This window comes from Lupinus angustifolius, chromosome LG19, assembly GCF_001865875.1.
Source record: "Lupinus angustifolius cultivar Tanjil chromosome LG19, LupAngTanjil_v1.0, whole genome shotgun sequence".
NCBI lineage: Eukaryota > Viridiplantae > Streptophyta > Magnoliopsida > Fabales > Fabaceae > Lupinus > Lupinus angustifolius.
This window is the reverse complement of record NC_032027.1, coordinates 5,523,911-5,531,762: the sequence shown is the minus strand read 5'-3', so window position 1 is coordinate 5,531,762 and position 7,852 is coordinate 5,523,911. Positions and strand designations below refer to the sequence as shown.

The 7,852-nt window shown below is 35.7% G+C and overlaps 1 pseudogene; it reads left to right on the top strand.

Annotated features, from left to right (window-relative positions):
- LOC109334915 overlaps window positions 2,192–7,852 on the top strand; it is a 7,832-nt pseudogene continuing 2,171 nt past the window's right edge.

Below are 7,852 nucleotides of genomic sequence, written 5' to 3'. Positions count from 1 at the left end.
TCAAGCACGGGGCCCTCAATTTTTAAAAGGTCAGGCACAGAGCGTGGAAAGATTAACTTCGAGTTCGTCAAGCACGGGGTCCTCGAAGGCACAATTTGAATCGGTTTGGGTGAATGATATAATAGTATGATTGATTGGGATATGTGTGCATGAAGTTCATGTTGATGTTTGTACTATAATGATTAATGTATGAATTTGACTATGCATTTGATTAACATGAGTATGTGTAATGATGTTTATGATGCATGAGAGGTGGTTGATATTTATCATAAGAAAATAGGGTTTAAGGGTGTCGTGGTTTGAATGCTTGTGTATGTATGAATTTAATGTTGTTGTTTTTATGATTAAAGTGAGTATGTATCGACTTGAATATTGATATGATTTAATGTATGTATGTCTCTTGCATATCCATTGTTTGTATGTCATATATATGCTTTGTTTGATGCTATTATTTTTAATGTATATGCATTGTTTGATGCTATTATGTCATGTATATGCATTGTTTGATTAATGTGAATATGCAATGTTTGATGCTATTATGAGAGTATTTGTTGTATGATATAAATTATATGCTTTTTGAATGTAATGGAATGAGAGGTGAGACCGATGCACTAATATTTCTAATGTATTGTTCATGATTTATTTTTTTGGATGAAACTCATAAACTTTTGTAGACTCGACTGAAGCGACCTTTGATGCATGTTGTTGATTGGTACCATAACTTTTCACCCATCAAAGTTTGCCCTAGTTAGCTGAAGATGCCTTTCTCTTAAGGTGGTCAACAAAATTACCTTAGTATAATCTTGACGATAGTGACTAAACTCGGTCATACTGCCCCGGTGTAGGCTGGTTGAGGAATTCTTGCCAAAACGTTGGTATTGTTTTAGCAACAAAAATGGCCCAAGTATGCCTATTTTGATATCTTGTCTTCATTCAGGTGGTTTATTGTTTGCAAGTTGCCACAGTTTGGATGATCGATAATGTGTAGTAGTAATACTTCCCCTTGAGGGTGTTCATTTAATTTTTCATAATTTTCGCCCAGAAGACCTTATGTAGGAATCTATATGCAATTCTCTCATTTTATTATGATCCTAAGTCACATTTGGAGGTTTTTGACTTAGAACCGTTCTCCTTTTCCTAGGTTGTCCATATGTATTTTCAACCCAAAAGGTCCAAGATAGAACCGTTCATCGAGGCCCAACAAGGTCAAAATTAGATCGACATAGTAACTTTCAAGGGAAGACACTTCTAAAAGTATCTCATAATTATCATAGTCCCATACATGGGCCTACAAGACTAATTGATTGAAAGGATAAGAGCATAACGTTGACCATGATGTTATCTAACTTTTCTTTACAGCAAGGTAAACTCATTATATTCAGTGTATATAGGCGGGACCATAGATATAACAAATATCATCTTTCATTTGCCTTCTATACCATAATCTCTCTAGCATATTTGTCCTCAAATATTAACTTGAGTCACATACCCTAAGATAGTCCTCAACCCAATTCAACATAAATTAGACACTCTAAGACTGATTTTACTTCGAATCACGTTAAAATCTTCAATGTCAAGCCACTCCACAACCAAAATTGAAGACCAAAAAAGTCTTACATGTCTCTGACAAACCTGGTTAAAGACATAAAAAAGGTAATATAAAAATGAGAAGGGGATGTTTTGAAGTAAGGGCAAAGTCAAGTTGGAGAATTCTTCAAAGAAACCAACAAAGTTTTAAATAATAAAATTCATATTACAGCTGGAGCAGTTGTTTCTTTCGTTGCATATAGTAACTATGTCCATTAGCTGTGTAAATGAGCAATGAGATATGAGAATATATAGAGACCTAAAGTTCAAACGAAAACGACTAGCTAGTATCCTATTGTTTTTCCAATCCAAACATAAAGGCAACAGAAGGAACAGCTGGCTATTGCATGGTGGCAACAAACATTCCATCCACCACAAGAATACAAGCAAAAAACATCCTACAAAATGAGGACAAACAATGGGTTACTCGTTTGACCTACATCCTACATACCGAATTCTGCATATCGTATACCACGTACCAGATTCGTCATAACGAAAAATCTTGTCATAAGAATGTAAAAACTGACAAACTACATAGAACTGCATGTCGAGACCAATACCATATACCATGTAACTATCCTTTGTAACTGCTGCTATATATCAGACACCAACCAAGTTTTCCAATGTTCGCAATACAGCACAACACAGTCTGTCACACATTCATTATTTTTATTTTATATTTGCAAACTCTGAACGTTGCATTATGTTATTTACTTATTAGTTGTTTCAGTTTTGCTTTAAGACACACTTGTTGTGACTCTTGGAAAATCTCATTGAAGGGTTAGTTCAGATAATAGAGAAATGGCTCTTCCACCTTCAAGACATCGTGCTGATTATGATTACCTTATCAAGCTTCTTCTCATTGGTGATAATGGCAAGTTGTCTTTCATTTCTTTTCTTACCCTTCTTCTTTTTGTAACTCTTTTCAATCTTTGAGCAGGTTTTGGTTATGTTTAGTTTGTATGGTTTTCAGAATCATGATTAGATGAACATGATTTTGACTCTGAGAGAGTAATTTGAGTTGAAAGTGATAAAAAATTATGTGTATTAGTCAATTTGTAACTTTAAACTATAACCCAAACATGTCATTAGTTGTAACTTGAATGTTCCCTTTACCTATGATTTTTTGAGTTGAACCAAGATTTAGGATGAGAGGTAGGTTGTCCTAAGATGATTATATAAATGTTAGGCTAAGTTCTAAATTTCTTTATATAAAAGTAATTGTGTCGATAATATTACAGTTTTTGGAGACTTCACATCAATCGAATGTTTCGGAAATTATTTAGAATATTGTGATGTTTGTGGACTCCATAAACACAATTGCGGTCAAAAAATTTCATAAATGTCTATTGTATTGTGGTTTTTGCCTTTTATAAAACCACAATTTAGAACCTTTAGAAGGGATGATTTAAGACACAATATTGAGAGTATCTTTGTTTAATCAACATGTGTTCCAATTTTGCCACCAGCATTAAAATATGACAGGGTTGTGCATAAGTTTTAGGAAAGGCTGTCAATGATGTCAAAGACCTTATTAAGATATTTTAAATGGAAGAATTAAATTCATTTATAAATGGATTGTTATATAAACTTTGCTTGGTATTATAGTAGCTTGAGAATTCAATTTATTAACTAATCATTTTGATCTAAATATGCAGGGGTAGGAAAGAGTTGCCTACTATTACGTTTTACAGATAATTCTTTTACTACAAGTTTTCATCACCACTATCGGGTATGCATATCCTAAGAAGCCATTTTCATTAGTTATGTAAATATTTCAGAAAATTGTGTATTGTTATGAAGGCATTATATAATTTGGCACAATAAATTTTATAATAATGTAGCATAAGAGGTTTGAAAAATTAAAAATATTTGCATGTGCTTCATGGTTTTGGATAGAATCATAACACATATTTAACTGTTACAGGATTGACTTTAAGATTAAGAATTATGAGGTTGATGGAAAACGCATCAAACTACAAATATGGGATACTGCTGGTCAAGAACGTTTTCGAACAATAGCAAGTGGTACCTATTTGTGGTCTTTTTTGATGAATTATCTTACCGATGTCTTTGAAACTCTGAAGCATTGTTTTGTGCGTCATTAAAAATTAGCTAGGGGATCAAATCATTTCTATTTGCTTTATTTGGTCTGTGTTTCCACATAGGATTGGATTGGTAATAGGTGCCTCTTATTCTTAAATAAAAGTGGAAACAGGTCAGACCATACCAGACTTTGCCTTCAACCATGCTTGAAGAAAGGATGAAAATATCCTTGTATGGATTTTCTTTTTAATTGTTTATGTAAATGTTTTTAATTGATTGTTATTCTTCATTGTTCCATGCAGCTTATTACAGGGGAGCCATGGGTATATTACTTGTCTACTATGTAACAGATGAATTATCTTTTAACAGTATTGCACTATCTCACTCTCTTTTTTGTAGCTTCTCTTTCTCCTAAGACTATAGCAGATTCATGATTATAGCTTAATATTGCTGCAGACATCAGGAACTAGATCAGGAACATTGAGCAGCATGCATCTGATAATGTTAACAAAATATTGGTTGGGAACAAAGCTGACTTGGTTGACAACAAAAGGGTAATTAATATCATAGATACTTTTGTGTAGAAGCTCATTGTGTTTGAAGAAGAAAAATCAGCTGTCCCAAATCCTATCTCATATATTGTCACGCCGCCTAATGATATAAAGCAAAAACAGTACTAATAATGAAGGCTTAAAATCTAAAGTGGATTTTTAATTGACATGATAAATTTTTATTGGACGAGACTATGTATGAGATATCATTTGTGGCAGCAGATATCTGTTCTTGTTTGACAGTTATATCTCAACTGATTTCTTTTAAAATTTAATTATAGGCTGTCCCAACATCAAGAGGCCAAGCTTTGGCTGATGAGTATGGTATCAAAATTTTTGAGACGGTTAGTATTGTTACAACATAACCGAATTGGCAAAGAAAGAAACAGAACCTTGTTGTTCTGTGTTTGCAGAGAAAGAAGAAGTAGAAAGAAATGAAGATGAATTTGTTGAGAGAAAAAGTAGTGCAGAAGAAAAAGGATTCAATGAATAGAAGTGTGGTATTACTCAAGTAATTACAAGGCTATTTATACACATAGCCAAAAATAGTAAAACAGAAAAACCAGTAAACTAACTAAACTAACTAAACCTTCTATTTTTAGTAAGTTCACAAAAACTCTTAAAACTGAATTACTTTCAACACTGCCCCTTAATTCAGATTTCCTTCAACTCTCTCAAACCAAGTTTGTATCTAAGTTCTTCAAACTTTCCTTTCTTCAATGCCTTGGTTAAGCCATCTGCCATTTGATCTTCAGTTCTGCAAAATTCCAGCTTCAACTTCCCTTTGCTAACTTCATCTCTAATGAAGTGAAACCGAGTTTCTATATGTTTACTTCTTCCATGAGCAATGGGATTTTTGGCCAACTTAATAGCTGATTTATTGTCAACAATTAGCACCATGCTGTCTTCTTCTTCCTTCAGCTTCAACTCACAGAGTAATTTGCTTAACCATGATGCTTGACAAGCAGCCATACAAGCAGAAATATACTCTGCTTCACAAGATGATAGAGCTACCACATCTTGTTTCTTAGAGGACCAAGAGATTGGTGTACTACCAAGCATAAACACATAGTCACTCGTGCTTTTTCTATCACACTTATCTCCACACCAGTCTGCATCACTGAAACCAAGCATTTGATTCTGGTTTCTGTTGTCCAGACTGGATCTAGTAGGAAGCAATATGCCAAGGTTAATTGTTCCCTTTACATATCTGAGAATTCTCTTGGCATCTAGCAAGTTTGATCTTCTTGGAGATTCCATGAGTCTACTAACAACTCCAACAGAATATGCAATGTCTGGCCTTGTGTTGCATATGTATCTAAGACAACCAATTATCTGCCTATAGAGTGTTTTGTCAGTACCTTTTGTGCCTTCTTCTGATGCAGCAGTCACAGAGCTAGTCTCCATAGGTGTGGATGCCAAATTACAATGCTCCATATTGAATCTCTTCAATACTCATTGGAGTATTTCCTCTGATGCATAAGAATTCCATCTTTGGACCTTGTGAATTCTATCCCAAGGAAGTAGGATTGATTTTCCAAGTCACTCATTTCAAATTCTGCCTTCATGTTTGCTTTGAATGCACAGATTTCTTCTAGTTTACTTCCAGTCACCAATAAGTCATCCACATATAAGCAAACCAGAAGCAAATGATCCATGTTTGAGCCCTTTATGTACACACCATACTCAGCTTTGCACTTAAGGAAACCAAGATTCAATAGAAAACCATCAATTCTCTTATTCCAAGCTCTTGGAGCTTGTTTGAGTCCATAGAGAGCCTTGTGTAGTTTGTACACTTGGTTTTCCTTGCCTGCAATTTCAAAACCAGGAGGCTGAGTTACATAGACTGCCTCATCCAGTGGTCCATTCAGAAATGCAGATTTGACATCTATTTGATGTATATGCCAATTGTGAAGGCTTGCTAGGGAAACCACCAACCTGATTGTCTCCAACCTTGCAACAGGAGCAAATACTTCACCATAGTCAAGACCTTGTTTTTGCAAAAAACCTTTTGCTACAAGTCTTGCTTTGTATTTTACAACCTCACCCTTAGGATTTATTTTGACCTTGTAGACCCATCTCACAGCAATTGCCCTTTTGTTTGATGGTAGATTGGTTAGGTGCCAAGTTTGATTCTTCTCAATTGACTTGAGTTCTTCTTTCATAGCTGCAAGCCACTGATCTGTCTTCACTGCTTCATGAAAATCTATTGGCTCCATCTCAGCTAATAAGGCCATATGGACCAATTCCCCTTCTGCAGTGATACCTGAGTCAGAGAAGATCTCATAGTCATTTAATCTCGATGGTGGTTGCCTCATTCTAGTTGATCTTCTCTCAGGTTGATCTTCTGAAGTGATTGGTTGTTGTTCAGGCTGATCAACAATGTGTATGGACACATTCTTCTTCTGAATTTCTATTTGATTTTCCCAATCCCAACACTGAGTCTCATCCACCTTCACATCTCTAATGAACACTATTCTTTGTGTGTATGGATTGTAGAGCCTGTATGCACCTGTAGTGTGATAACCAATCAAGATGAGCCTCTCACTCTTGTCATCAAGCTTCTTTCTCTGTGCATCTGGGATATGCTTGTAGCATAAGGAACCAAAAATTCTGAGGTGACTGATGTTTGGTTTCTTGCCTGACCATGCCTCTTCAGGAGTGATGCCTTCAAGTCTACTTGAGGGACATCTATTGAGAATGTATGCAGAGGTTGAAACTGCTTCCCCCCAAAACTGCTTTGGCAATTTCTTTGTTTTCAACATGCTTCTAGTCATGTCTAGGATAGCTCTATTAAGCCTCTCTGCAGTGCCATTATGTTGTGGAGTGTATGGTGCCACTACTTCATGTATGAGTCCTTCTGTGTCACAAAAGGCCTTCCATTCATCTGAAGTATACTCTCCACCACCATCAGATCTCAAGGATTTCATTTTCAGCTCCCCTTGCCTTTCTACTTGAGCTTTGAATTTGAGGAATGTTGCAAACACCTCACTTTTCCTTCTAATGAGATATACCCAAATCTTCCTTGTAAAGTCATCAATGAAGGTCACAAAATATCTGTTTTCCCCCAATGAATTCTTCTCAAATGGTCCACACATCTGAGTATACCAACTCAAGAGGTTTTGTTGACTTGGTTGGTATATGTGTGGTGAAAGTGTTCCTAGCTTGCTTGCTTGTGAGGCAGTCATCACATAGTTCACTAGGAGTAACAATTGAAGGCAAACCAGCAACCATACCACCTCTACTCAATTTATCAAGACTCTTGAAGTTCAAGTGACCATATCTTTGATGCTAAGTCCAATTTTCTTGTACTGCATTAGCTAAAAGACAATTGTGATCATTCACTTGGATACCAATCTTGAAGGTTCTATTGCTAGATAGGGGAACCTTCAAGATCAGTTTCCTATGAACATCATACACCCTCAACACCTTGTCCTTCATGGTCATTGTATAATCTTTCTCAAGTAGCTGACCAAGACTGAGCAGGTTGCTCTTCATCTTGGGAACATACAGAATATTGCTGCTGATAAAGGATTGCTTGCCATCTTTTCTTTGTATTGATATGTCACCAACTCCTTCAGCATCAATAGCACTATGGTCTGCAAACTTGACCTTACTTTTAGTGGATTCATCAAGCTTGACAAACCAATCCTTGTGGCCTGTCATAT